The sequence below is a fragment of the Musa acuminata genome, chromosome BXJ2-8 (assembly GCF_036884655.1).
Source record: "Musa acuminata AAA Group cultivar baxijiao chromosome BXJ2-8, Cavendish_Baxijiao_AAA, whole genome shotgun sequence".
In the NCBI taxonomy this organism is placed as follows: Eukaryota; Viridiplantae; Streptophyta; class Magnoliopsida; order Zingiberales; family Musaceae; genus Musa; species Musa acuminata.
This window is the reverse complement of record NC_088345.1, coordinates 40,428,340-40,441,831: the sequence shown is the minus strand read 5'-3', so window position 1 is coordinate 40,441,831 and position 13,492 is coordinate 40,428,340. Positions and strand designations below refer to the sequence as shown.

General features: G+C 38.3%; 1 long non-coding RNA gene across 1 annotated transcript; it reads left to right on the top strand.

The window, feature by feature from the left end:
• The first annotated feature begins 10,436 nt into the window (after window positions 1-10,436).
• On the top strand, window positions 10,437-12,639 carry LOC135618654 (uncharacterized). The gene is made up of 2 exons (XR_010489090.1): window positions 10,437-10,562; window positions 12,377-12,639. It is a non-coding gene; the product is annotated as an uncharacterized LOC135618654 (long non-coding RNA).
• Window positions 12,640-13,492: the final 853 nt, after the last annotated feature.

Sequence of the window (13,492 nt, the reverse complement as noted above, 5' to 3'; positions counted from 1 at the left end):
CTCCCCCTATGTCATTACCGAAAAGAAGGGAGAAATCAATGGCAAAAAAATTTTAATCATTATACAGGCCATATTACAAAATCATGTCATGATATCAAGAAAATTCAAGGACATGATTCATTCGACAAATCCTTTTAATAGAGCAAAAGAATTATATAACCAAGGATCATGATTAAAATATATCAATATTATAGATCAAGTCATGATTCGTGATTCATCATAAAGTAAATTAATTTTCAGTCATCACATAAGGCATTTAAAGAATTTTTAAAAAGAATGATTAATTTAAGCATGTAATGTTTCAATCAAATTTAAGTCATGAATACCAATACTTTGATATTGTGAGTATCAATTCATGAATGCCAAAAGATATTATTTGTGATTCCAATTTTGCAAGATCAAGATTATGATTTAGATAAAACTCATTCAAATCAAATCGTTAACTTGAAACTCTTAATCAAGTTATCAAAATCAATTTCGAGATTCATAAAATATCATGAAATCATTAATCTCGATCAGATGGGAAAAGCATTTTTTTAAGTGATTCTTTTTCATCTAAGCATGCCTTAGTCTTTATATGCCAAATCAAGATAAGCATGAAAGTTCAAGACATAAAGGCAAAATCTTATAAAACAACTCATCAAGCAAGATTTTAAACATCCATTTTCAAGCCATATAAAGACTAAGTCAAGGATTCAATTATCTCATGTCATGAATTCCAATAGGCATCTAAAAATATCGACATCACATTAAAAAGATATTTCAAAAAGATATATCAATAAGTGATTCATTTGTATCATTTCATTCATTCAGAAGATTCTCCTCTTTAGTAAATAAATGTAGGAGAACAAAATGAATTAAGGAGATGTAACATGATTAAAGCATTGAACATAATTCATATTTAAAATGTGTCTCATGTCATAAGTATGAATCAAGCATTTATAAAATCCGAAATCATCCTCAAAGTCTCATTCAATAAATTCATACATGACAAGCATAGATTTATTGAAAAGACGATAAGATAGAGGATCACATTTCATTTTTATAAATTTCTATTCATGTGATTTGCTTCTTATAAGCATGCCTTTACCTTTAATAAAACAAGTGTCAATATTTAAGACGGAAAGGTAAAAAACAAATCATCAAGCCTGATTCCATGATAACATCCTTTTAATATCTTGATATTCATCATCAAGTATGATTTCAAAAAGTATGTTAAAGAGAAATCATTAAGACCAAATGCATGATACACTCATTTATTTTCAAAATATTCATGAGATTCACAAGATTGATAAAATAAATTCATTAATCTCAATAGGATAGAAAATTATTTTCATTTCATACAAATGATTTCATGTGAGGGTATTCAAGTCTTTTGTGAAAACATGTATTATCATTTAAAATCGAAACATAAGTTTCATCATGAAGCCGTTAAGACCAAACACATCATGATATCACATCTGTCATCAAAAGACTATCAAGAAATTCTTACATAGATGTACATGCACTATGTCATCTTAATATGTCATGAGAATGTCATCTTAATTCGTCATAGAAACGATTATACCAAAAACATATTAATCTAAAATGAGAGTTTTAAATCAACATTTACTTCAAAAACTCATGCATGATATAAAATCATCAAGATACATATGCATGGATTAATCCTAAGCATTATCACATAACATATTATCATCCCTAATGTTAAATACATCATTCAACATTTCCAAACATAACATGCATGAAACCTTAGCAATATACTTTTCATGATCAAATTTTTAATTTTTCAAAGATGCTAAAAAGAAAAACATGATATAATTTTTGAAAAATAATTTATTTATTTCCTATTCCTACTATCTAAATTAAGCACTCACGAAGGACTTCAAGTAATTTCAAAATAATTCAAGAGAGTTGAGTTACTTACCTTGTAGTCGAAGCCTGTCAAAGCCCAATTCGCCATTTCACCTTTGGAAGTTCTTGATTCATCCTTGGTTGCCTTCCTCTTCTTTGGCCTCTTCCTCCATTCAAGTTCATTGTTTATTTTAGATTTTTGTTTAATAAACTTATTAAGATTTAGTGTTCGAAGTTCAAGTTCATCATTGTCCTCATCACTTGAGTCATCGCTCAAGTGGTATTCATTTGTTCGGGATTCCAAATCCTTCCTGTTCTTTGGAAGGTTGTTTTGTTCATCATATTCATCATGTGCATTGTGCACCATTTCATATGTCATCAACGAACCAATTAGTTCTTCAAGTGGTAAGTTGTTTAGGTTTTTAGCATCTTGTATTGTAGTTACTTTTGAATCCCACTTCTTAGAAAGAGAATGTAAAATCTTGTTTACGAGTTCAAAATCCGAAAAAAATTTACCAAGAGCTCTTAGATTATTGACGATATCTGTGAAACGGGTGTACATGTCGCCTATAGTCTCGCTTGGTTGCATTAAAAAAAGCTCAAAATCATGCAATAAAATATTAACTTTCGAGTCTTTGACTCTACTAGTTCCCTCGTGCGTGATTTCAAGTGTTCGCCAAATATCAAATGCTGTTTCGCATGTAGAAATCCGATTGAACTCATTTTTGTCCAAAGCGTAAAATAAGGCATTCATAGCCTTTGCGTTTAGAGAAAAATACTTCTTCTCCAAATCCGACCATTCGTTCATCGGTTTAGACGGAAGTTGACAACCGTTTTCAACAATATTTCATAAATCTAAATTCATAAAAATTAAGAAACTCTCATTTGAGTTTTCTAATAAGTGTAGTCCAATCCATTAAACAACGGTGGACGAACAACCGATAAGCCCTCTTGAAAGCCACGAAGAGCCATTTCTCTCGGGTGTAAATCTGAAATGAGAAATATCCGGCTCTGATACCAATTGTCAGGATCAAGAGCACTAAGAGGGGGGGTGGGGTGGGGGTAGTGAATTAGTGCAGTGGAAAACTTTCGACGATTAAAATTGCGTTCGTACGATAAGAGCGATTTCGGTAGAAAAGCCGATTCGTAAATCACTTTAACTTATGATCAAGCAACATGTAGTTAAAGCAAGTCTATGAAGGTAGTTTGCAGTTATGATGGAAATTAGAATGTAAGCGTAAACTGAAATATGATGTTCGTACGATAAAACTGATTTACATCTAAACACCGATTCAGAAAATACTGAACTTTAAAACACGATCGTAAATGCGTAGAAGGCAGTAAGCTATTGAGGAGGTTTGCAGTAAAGATAATATGCTCAAAGTAAATGCAAACTGAGATTTATAGTGGTTCGGTCAATCTTGACCTACATCCACTTTTGGCTTCCTCCACCGACGAGGTCACCGACGTCCACTAGAGGCCTTCCTTCAATAGGCGAAGGCCAACCACCTTTTTACAGTTTCACTCCTTTTGACGGGCTTAGGAGACAACCCATATAGAATTTTCTTTCCTCTCTTTACAGATCAAAACTTAGAAGAAAAGAGGAAGGAGAACTTTTAACTCATACAACACTTTTGAGCTCTAAAAATCACAGAGTAAGATTAGGATTTCGGTGGTTTTGATTGCTCTTTCATTGCTGAAAGGGTGGGGTATTTATAGGCCCCAACCCAGTTTGAATTTCGAGTTCAAAACTGTCAATTCTCAAAATTTCGGGGTTTGGCGGTTGTACCGCATGACTAGGGCGGTTGCATCGCCTGGCAGAGCTTGAAGACTGAGCCTCTTGGCGGTGTCACCTCTTGTTAGGGGCGGTTGCACCTTCTGCCAGAGCTCGGAGACCGAGCTCAGGCGGTGCCACCGCCTGACTGGGGTGGTTGCACCGCCCAGCCAGAGCTCAGAGACCGAGCTCAAGCGGTTGCACCACCCAGCCAGAGCTCAGAGACTGAGCCTTGGGCAGTGCCACCGCCGACCCAAGCGGTGCCACCTTTGGCCAAGTAATCTGGGTCCGAATGGGTTGATCCATTCGGCCTAATTTGGGTCTGTCAAGAGCCCAATTGCCCCAAGATTAAGTTAATGGGATCACCTCCCATTTCTAACTTAATCATCGTGCTAACTATGAATTTCTTAAGATATTTACTGCAACTTGCTCCAGTGCGTCAATCGCTTCTTCCGACGAGCTTCCGTCGATCATCCGATGAACCCTCGATGATGCTCCTACGGGCTTCCGACAAACTCCTGGACTTGCGACGATCCACTTGGCAAGTTCCGACGAGCTTCTTTGGCAAGCTCCTGGACTTCTCGGATTTGTTCCCGCAGAACCTCCGACGACCGTCCGAACTTCTGTCGAGCTCTCGAATTCCCAACGTGATCATAGTCTTTGACTCCGGCTTAACTCCTGCTGCATGTCTTACTTTCATCGTAGTTAATCCTGTACACTTAAAATAAAACTTCGATCGAGACAATTATTCCTAAGCAATTAACCAAGTTGTCCGGCATGTCATTGGTCCCTTAACGCTTCGTCCGATTCTTCGGTGCATCATCCTCTCTTGCGGCCTATTGCCCAATCGGCCAGTTGACTCCGCAACTCCGATATCCTTGGCGCAATACCCGCTCTTCTTAGCTCGATGCCCGAGTCCATGACCCGAAGCCTTCTGTCGATACGTCGACCAATCCACCGGCCCGACGTCCAATCTTCTGACATGTTCCTCCGGCACAACATGATTTTTCCTACTTTAATTGTCTCATCCTGATCGAAGCATCCTGCGTCACTCAAAACGCAGATTAAAACATAAACACAATTATCAATTGGTTTCATTATCAAAATACGAGGTTCAACAGGTACCACCCTTGTCAGGCGGTGGTACTGCTAGAGCTCGGTCTTCGAGCTCTGTCAAGCGGTGGTACGACCTAGACTAAGCAGTAGTACCACCAAGTGTCAGGTGTCAAGCGGTAGTACCGCCAGGACCCCGAAAATATGGGATTATATACTTTTTGGCTCTATTTTTGAAGCCATTGGGGCCTATAAAAACCCCACCCTTTTCTGCATGAAAGGGCACGAAAGCATTGAGATTATCTTGAGTTGTTGGGGTGTAAAAGTGTTGTAAATAAGTGCTAGAGTTCTCCTCCTCCCTTTCTAAGTTTTGAGATCTTACTAGAGAGGTGTGAGACTTGTAAGAGTTCTCTCCTAAACCCGTGAAAAGAAGAAAGTACTATAAAAGGTGGTTGGTCTTCGCCTATTGAAGGAAGGCCTTTAGTGGATGCTGGTGACCTCAACGGAGGAGGAATCCGAAAGTGGATGTAGGTCACAAAGACCGAATCACTCTAAATTTTGGTTTGCTTTTCAATTTGTGCAAGTTTCATTACTGCAAGCTACATTAACTTCTTACTGCCTTCTCTACACTCACTTACGCTTTCAAGTTAAACTGCTTACTAAACGATTTTCGTCGGAATCGGTTCTAATCGAAACGTAGACTATTGAAATTGAGAAAGTTTTCCACTACACTAATTCACCCCCCCCCCTCTTAGTGCTGCTCTTGATCCTAACAATCGGTATCAGAGTGTTATCACACTTTAAAGGATTATGGAATTGACCTAAAAAACATACCTATAAAGTGTTGAATATCAGATTTTGATGATGAAGTCAATTATTATTTGTTATCTAATCCATATGTTGAGATAAGTGTGCAGGATTAACTACGATGGAAGTAAGACGTACAATAGGAGTTACGCTGGAGTCAAGACCATGATCACGTTGGGGGTTCGAGAGTTCAAAGGAAGTCCGGACGGTCGTTGGAGGTTCTGTAGGAACAAATCTGAGAAGTCCAGGAGCTTGCCAAAGAAGCTCGTCAGAACTCGCCAAGTGGATCGTACAAGTCCAAGAGTTTGCCGGAAGTCCATCAGAGCATCGCTAAGGGTTCGTCGGATGTTCGCTGGAAGCTCGTTGGAAGAAGCGATTGATGCACCGGAACACGATCTACAGTATTGATATCTTAATTGTCATAGTTAGCATATAAATTAAGTTAGGATTAGGAGACGATCCCATTAACTTAATCTGGGGCCAACTCGGCCCTTGGCAGACCCAAATTGGGCCGAATGGATCAGTTCATTCGGACCCAGAATTCTTGCTAGGCGGTGGCACTGCTAGGGCCGACGATGGCACCGCCCAGGAGACTTGGTCTCCTAAGAATTCAAGGCAGTAGTACCGCCCCTGTCAGGCGGTGGTACTGCCGGCAGTTATTACTGCCAACAGTGGTACCGCCCTTGTCAGGCGGTGGTACTGCCGGCAGTTATTACTGCCAGCGATGGTACCGCCCCTGTTAGGGGGTGGTACCGCCTAAGCTCGGTCTCCGAGCGATGTCAGGCAGTAGTACCGCCCAGACTGAGTGGTAGTACTGCTTAGTGACAGATGACAAGCGGTAGTACTACCCAGTTATGACGATGGTATCGCAAGGACCCCGAAAATTCGGGAATGGACACTTTTGAGCTCTAAATTCAAACTAGTTGGGGCCTATATAAACCCCACCCTTTCCTACATGGAAGGGCACCGAAAGCTTGCATTTATTTTGAGAATTTGAGAGCTTAAAAGTATTGTAAACGGCTAGAAGTTCTTCTCCTTTTCTTCTAAGTTTTGATCATTCAAGAGAAGAGTGAAAATTTGTAAGGGTTGTCTCCTAAGCCCATCAAAAGAAGTAAAGCTATAAAAGGGTGGTTGGCCTTCACCTATTGAACGTCGGTGACCTCATCGGAGGAGGAAGCCAAAAGTGGATGTAGGTCAAGATTGACCGAACCACTCTAAATCTCGGTTTGCATTTACATTCTGCTCTCTATCTTAACTGCAAACTACATCCATTGCTTTTCTTCAACTGTACTTTGCTTAATCTTAAGTTGAAGAACTTTCAAAATGGTTTTTCATCGAAAGTGTTTTTATCGTACGGATGTCGTTTTAAATCGTTGAAAGTTTTCTGCTGCACTAATTCCCCCCCCCCTCTTAGTGCTCTTGATTCTAACATAAAGTGTGATAACACTAGTGCAATATGCTTAGCTAAAAATCCTATTCAACACTTTAGAACTAAACATATTGACATTAGACATCACTTTATATGAGATCTTGTTAATAATCATGATGTAATATTAGAGTTTATTGATACGAAACATCAATTAGCCGATATCTTTACAAAACCCTTAAATAAAGAACAATTTGATTTCATTAGAAGGGAATTAGGGATGTTAAATTGTCCGAATTCATGAATTTGTTAAAATTTTATTTTTGGACTTTCTTGATCACTCACCTGAATCATGATCTTATAGTATGCGCAATGAACAATATGTATTCTTCCATATGAGTTGTTACGATGCTTGCGTATAAATTTATATGGTGAATCATGAAATTACAATATGTATTTTCGAGTTCTATACAATGTTTGAGTATGGTATGCATTTTATATGATGAATCATGAATGTACAATCTTCAATACGAATCTTCTCCTCTTATGATGCGAATTTTACATAATGAAGTAAATAAGATTGTGTGCTTCGCAATAATAAAAATCTTAGAAAATTGAAATCACCTGTGATAGCATCACACATCAATGTGAGCAGTGCTCACTGCCTGTAGGCGGTGACACTGCCCAGCTGGTGGTAGCATTGCCAACTGTCATGGGTGGCAGGCGGTATCACCGCCCAACTAGTGGTGCCACCGCTCGCAACCTCTGCCTTATAAAAAGGCACTTAGGGCCGGTGGTAGAACCGACCCCAAGCCCTCCTACATTTCTCCAAACACCTCTAAACACCTCTCCACCCCTCATTCTCCTTGATCCTCCTCTAGAAACTCAAGGAAACCCTCCTCTTCTTCAAATTCAAGGATCAATCTCAACCTTTCAAGAAGATTATTGCAAGGGTAATTCTCAAACCTCTTCTCTCAATTTATTAATAGATATTGCCTCTTATGTGTAGTTCTTGGTATCATTTATGTGTTTAGTCTCATGGCTTCTAGAAGGTCCTTTAGGGACAAAGGGAAGAGGAGATTAGATGAAAATTATGACTCATTACTTTTTAATTCTAATCAACGTGCCCTAAAATTTCCATCAATAGAGTCTAGACATGTTCATAAGGGTAAATATGTTGATTTAGATGAATTAATTGATTTGGAACCTATTCAATGATTTGCTTTTCAATTTGTGCAAGTTTCATTACTGCAAGCCACATTACCTTCTTACTGCCTTCTCTACACTTACATACGCTTTCAAGTTAAACTCCTTACGAAATGATTTTCGTCAGAATCGGTTCTAATCGAAACATAGACTATTGAAATCGAGAAAGTTTTCCGCTGTACTAATTCACCCCCCCTCTTAGTGCCGCTCTTGATCCTAACAATTGGTATCAGAGCAAGGTTCACTCTCATTTGGTTTACAACCCAAGAGAGATGACATTTGCCAGCAACCAAGAGGGTCATTCAATTACACGTCCGCCCATGTTTAATGGGATAGATTACACATATTGGAAGACTAGAATGAGGATCTTCTTATTTTCAATGGATTTTAAGCTTTAAAACATTATCGAAAATGGTTTTCAAAAGTCTTCTCTTCCAATGAATGATTGAAATGAGTTGGAGAAGAAGACTTTTACTTTAAATGCTAATGCTATGAATGCCTTGTTTTGTGCATTAGATAAAAATGAGTTTAATCAAGTGTCGATTTGTGAAACGGCTTTTGATATTTGGCACACACTCGAAGTGACTCGTGAAGGCACTAATAGAATGAAGGAGTCGAAAATTAATCTTTTAGTGCACACTTATGAGTTATTTCGGATGAAACCGAGTAAGACCATTGAAGACATATTGTTAGAACCCTTGCAGATTCTAAACTTGGGGTTGATCTCTTTAGGGGATCGGCCTCCTTGGAACTCTATAGGGGTTCCTCCCTCCAAGTTGCTGCTTAAAGGCTGCAGAAAAGATTCATCTATTGCTTATGAAAAGAGGTGGAATACATGACTATTTATAGGGCTTCTAAACCCTAACTCCTAATAGGACTCTTACTTAAAACTCCTAATAAGACTCTTACTTCTAACCAACTCCTAATAAGACTCCTAATCAAGACTCCTACTTCTAACCAACTCCTAATAGGACTCCTACTCAAGACTCCTATTCCTTTACAACTTCTTATTCTTCTCTAAGAAATAACCTCCTAACCCAAGCTAGCCACTTCACCTCTTTAATATGGGTTGGCTTATGTAGGTTTTACATGAATGTCCTTCTCAATTAAGACTCTCCTAGCTAGAGTCCTAACAAACCCGCCCTCTTCAAATCAGCCTTGTCCTCGAGGCTGGCGATTTATGAATTTTGAAAATTTGATCAAGTCATCATAGTTCTCCCAAGTGGCATCTTCTGTTAGTAGGTTTGCCCACTGTATTAGCAATTCAGTAGTGGATCATCGTTGTCGAGTCACGATCCGTCGATCAATAATGACACTTGGCTTAGTCTAAAGTTCTCTTTGGGTAGTCATATTTGGTGGGTGGCTTTGGGTTGTCTCCAAGTACCTATTTACAACTTCCGTCTGGCCGTCGATTTGTGGGTGATATGCCATACTCCTTTTCAATTTAGTATTCTGCATATGGAATAACTTTGTCCAAAATCTGCTCATGAAGATGCAAGTAGAATTTATCATAAGCACAATGTGTCCCTTATAGTGTAATTCTTTTGAGTCCGAATTTTAATGAGCCATGGGGCTTGGTGCTTCCTCCAATTTTTTTATAATCTTACTAGTCTCTGAATCTTCCTGCCATTCCATCTTAATATCCTTAAGAAAGTCGCTGGTCGAAAGTGAAACGATCGAAACTTCAACTTGCTCGGGTAGCTGCGAAAGCGCATCTGCAAGAACATTCTCTTTCTCATTTTTGTAAGTTATTTCATAATCAAATCCAAGAAGTTTTATTACCCATTTTTGCTGCTCAAGGGATGATATCTTTCACTCCAAAAAGTATTTGAGGCTTTTATGGTCGGTTTTAATTTGAAATTATCGGCCAATCAAGTAGGGTCTCCACCTCGTTGCTGTGCGCACAATGGCGAGCATCTCCTTATCATATGTTGACTTATTTTGATGGGAGGGAGATAATGCCTTGCTAGTGTGTATGAGTGGTCGACCATCTTGCATGAGAATGGCTCCAATTCCGACTCCAGATGCGTCAGCCTCAATAATGAAGGGTCGGTTGAAATCTGGTAGTGTTAGCACCGGCGTTGTAACATCCCTCGTTTCCGAATGTTCGTATAAATTTCTAGTGATAATGTAAGCATCTATTTTAAATTGACAAAAGAAATAGAGTATGAATTAGAGGTAACTTATTTTTAAGATTTGGGAGATTTGTTCAAAAAAGAATCTGAGGACCTATATGTAAACCCTGAGGACCTATATGTAAACCCTAAGGACCAAATCGTGAATATAATAAAAACAAGGACTAAACTGCAAAATGCACAAAATAACAAATCCCACCGCCTATGCCTCTCTGCCTTCATTCTTAAGGAACTAGAGAAGGCAGCTGTGTGTAAGAACAGAGAAAGAAAGAAAAAAGAAGAGAAAAGAAAGGGGGAAGAAGAAGAAGAAAAATTGGGGCTTTGAGGTTTCTTACTCAATCTTCTCAATTGGGGGTCAAAATTCTCAAAGGCAAGTGTTCTAACCCCATTATACAGAATTTTTAGTCTCTGTTTTTATGTTGATTCAAAATAAATTGAAGGATTTCCATTTAGAAACTGATATGTCTCTCTTTGGACATAGAACCATGGATTCTGAAGTTTTTTCGGTAAACTGACCCCTATACACTCTTTCAGTTATAAGTTTTATTACAAAATGTGAATTCGGGCAGGAACTATTTTGTTTGAAATTAGACTCTTATATCTTCCTTTTGACACTGATTTTGTAGATTTTGGACACCGAATACTTACCCAAACATCTGTTTCAAATGAGCCTATAGACGCTGTAAAACAGGGTTCAAGATTTCTAACCTGTCGATACTAAAATGCCTATAAATCCCTGTTGAAAATTCTGATTTGTACCAAACTGATTTATTTGAAACTAGACTTGAAAATCTTTCTTTTGACATATAGTTTGAAAATTTTGGAATTCAATTGCCTACCCTATTATCTGTTGAATCCGACCCTATAAATTCTGCAAAACAGTGATTGTGTTTTTGACCTTGTGTTACCAAATCAAAGGTAACTCCGTGTTGGGAACCCTGTTTCATATGAAATTTGTTCCATCAGAATATAGATTGATATATGGTTCGACCATAGATTTCTTATGGGTATTGGAGCATAATTGATATTCTGAAGTTTTTGTTTGATGTGCCATTGGAATTCTGTCTGAAATCGAGCTTTGGTCGATTTCGCGTATTCTGTTCCGTTCCTTTGGATATTTGAATTCGTCTAACCTTCTTATTGGAATTGAGCTAAATATGATTGCTTGGAATCCCTGTACACTCTTGTTTTCATTTCATTCCAAATCTGAATACATTTGTGAGAGATTTGTTCTTTGTTTCGTATTGTCTCGAAAAGGCACATGCACGTTTTGTTGTTCCGCGTGTGCTTCCGATATATGCTATTTATTGTTAAAAACTGCCCTCTTGTACTCTGGTGTGTGGGATTGTCTGGACCTTTGCCAGAAATGGTAAAGGGTATGCGCTTATTGCCCGCTCTGTGGGGTCCCGCTCTGTGGGATATTCTAGACCTTTGCCAGAAATGGTAAAGGGTATGCGCTTATTGCCCGCTCTGTGGGGTCCCACTCTGTGGGATATTGTAGACTTTTGTCAGGTGGTCATTCAAAAATGGATGAATCACATTCTGACTGAGATCCCACTACACCTTCTATATGTTTGATATGACATCCAGAGTTTTGGTGAGTTGCTTCTATTCATGCTCTGGATAAGAATGATATGATTGCAACGTCAAGGACGACGTTTTGAGCTTCTGTACGATATTTGTTTTTGATATGCTCTGAAATGCTTCATTCACTAATGATTTTGCTTCGAAATGTCCTATCTGCCATTGATATGCTCCAATTACTCTGTGCTCCATTTGCTATGAACTGATATGTTCTGAAATGTCCTATCTGCCATTGATATGCTCCAATTACACTGTGCTCCATTTGCTATGAACTGATATGTTCTGAAATGTCCTATCTGCCATTGATATGCTCCAATTACTCTGTGCTCCATTTGCTATGAATTGATATGTTCTGAAATGTCCTATCTGCCATTGATATGCTCCAATTACTCTATGCTCCATTTGTTATGAATCAAATATGTCTTGAATGACATGATACATATGATTTTGTATCTAATGAGATGGTATCCTTGAGAATTCTTGTATTCTGCCTTACATTATGATACCTTACTCGTTTGAAATCATTCCTTTTGTTCTGAATATGTTTTGTCACTTGCTGAGCCGTTTTTGGCTCACTCTGTTGTTATATAAATCTTTCAGGTCAGCATGTCACTCTTCGAGATGTTTGATTTGGGCTGAGGCAGTGGATAACTATTCAGAATTATGGGCAAGTCTTGTTGGTTGTTATGTTATTGTTGTATAAGCATATTTTGTATGTAATGAAATGTTGTTGATGAATCGAAATGGATATACTGTGTAAAAGTGTTAGAAGATCTCTCTTATTTGGAATTTCGAAATGTTAAGCCTAATTTATGATGATATGAACTTGTGGTGAATAGTTGGAGTTCTGATTGTATAATTTATTTAGCTTGTGGATTTATAAGTGTTGTTCATGTTTGTCAAGTTGGCTTGGGTTGCCATAAATGTGAATTATCGAGTGATGTGATATATGATTATAAACTGCACAGGTTTTATATATGTGAATTTGATAGAATGTTTTTCAGTGTCCTCAAATGTTAGTTTGGATCCTGGATTGGTCTGTGATGAAAATTTTAAGAATCATGGATATTTTGAGGGGCGTGACAGGCGTCGTCGTCATGGCTGCCTTAAGTTTGTCGAAGGCAGCGGAGGCTCTGTCCGACCATTGGAAGACATCTTTTTTCAGTAAGGAAGTAAGTGGTGCACTGATCTCTCCATAGTTTTTCACGAACTTGCAGTAGCAGCATGTTAAACCCAGAAAGCCATGTAGCAATTTTATGTTCCTTGGGGTAGGCCAGTTTTGTATTGCTTCAATTTTGAAGGGGTCCACCATAACACCTTCCTCTGATATGATATGCCCAAGATATTTCACCTTCTATTGAAGAAAGAAAAAATTCGTAGTGGTTGTTGTGTGTTCAAAAGGTAGTTTTCGGTATGTCTTCTTCGCACACTCATATTTGATGATACCCGGATCAAAGGTCCAGTTTTGTAAAGATTTGTGCTCCCTTTCATCTAGCAATTCATCTGCTCTTGGAATAAGGTATTTTTCTTTGCGGTAATCAACGTATATTCGCCATGTTCCGTCCTTCTTGCATACAAGTAGCACCGGTGAAGAATAGAGGTTGCAACTTAGCTGAATAACTCCTATTTCGAGCATCTCTTTTACAATCCTTTCTATTTTATCCTTCTGGAGATGTAGATATTGATATGGCCGAGTATTTGTTGGAGGTTTGCTTG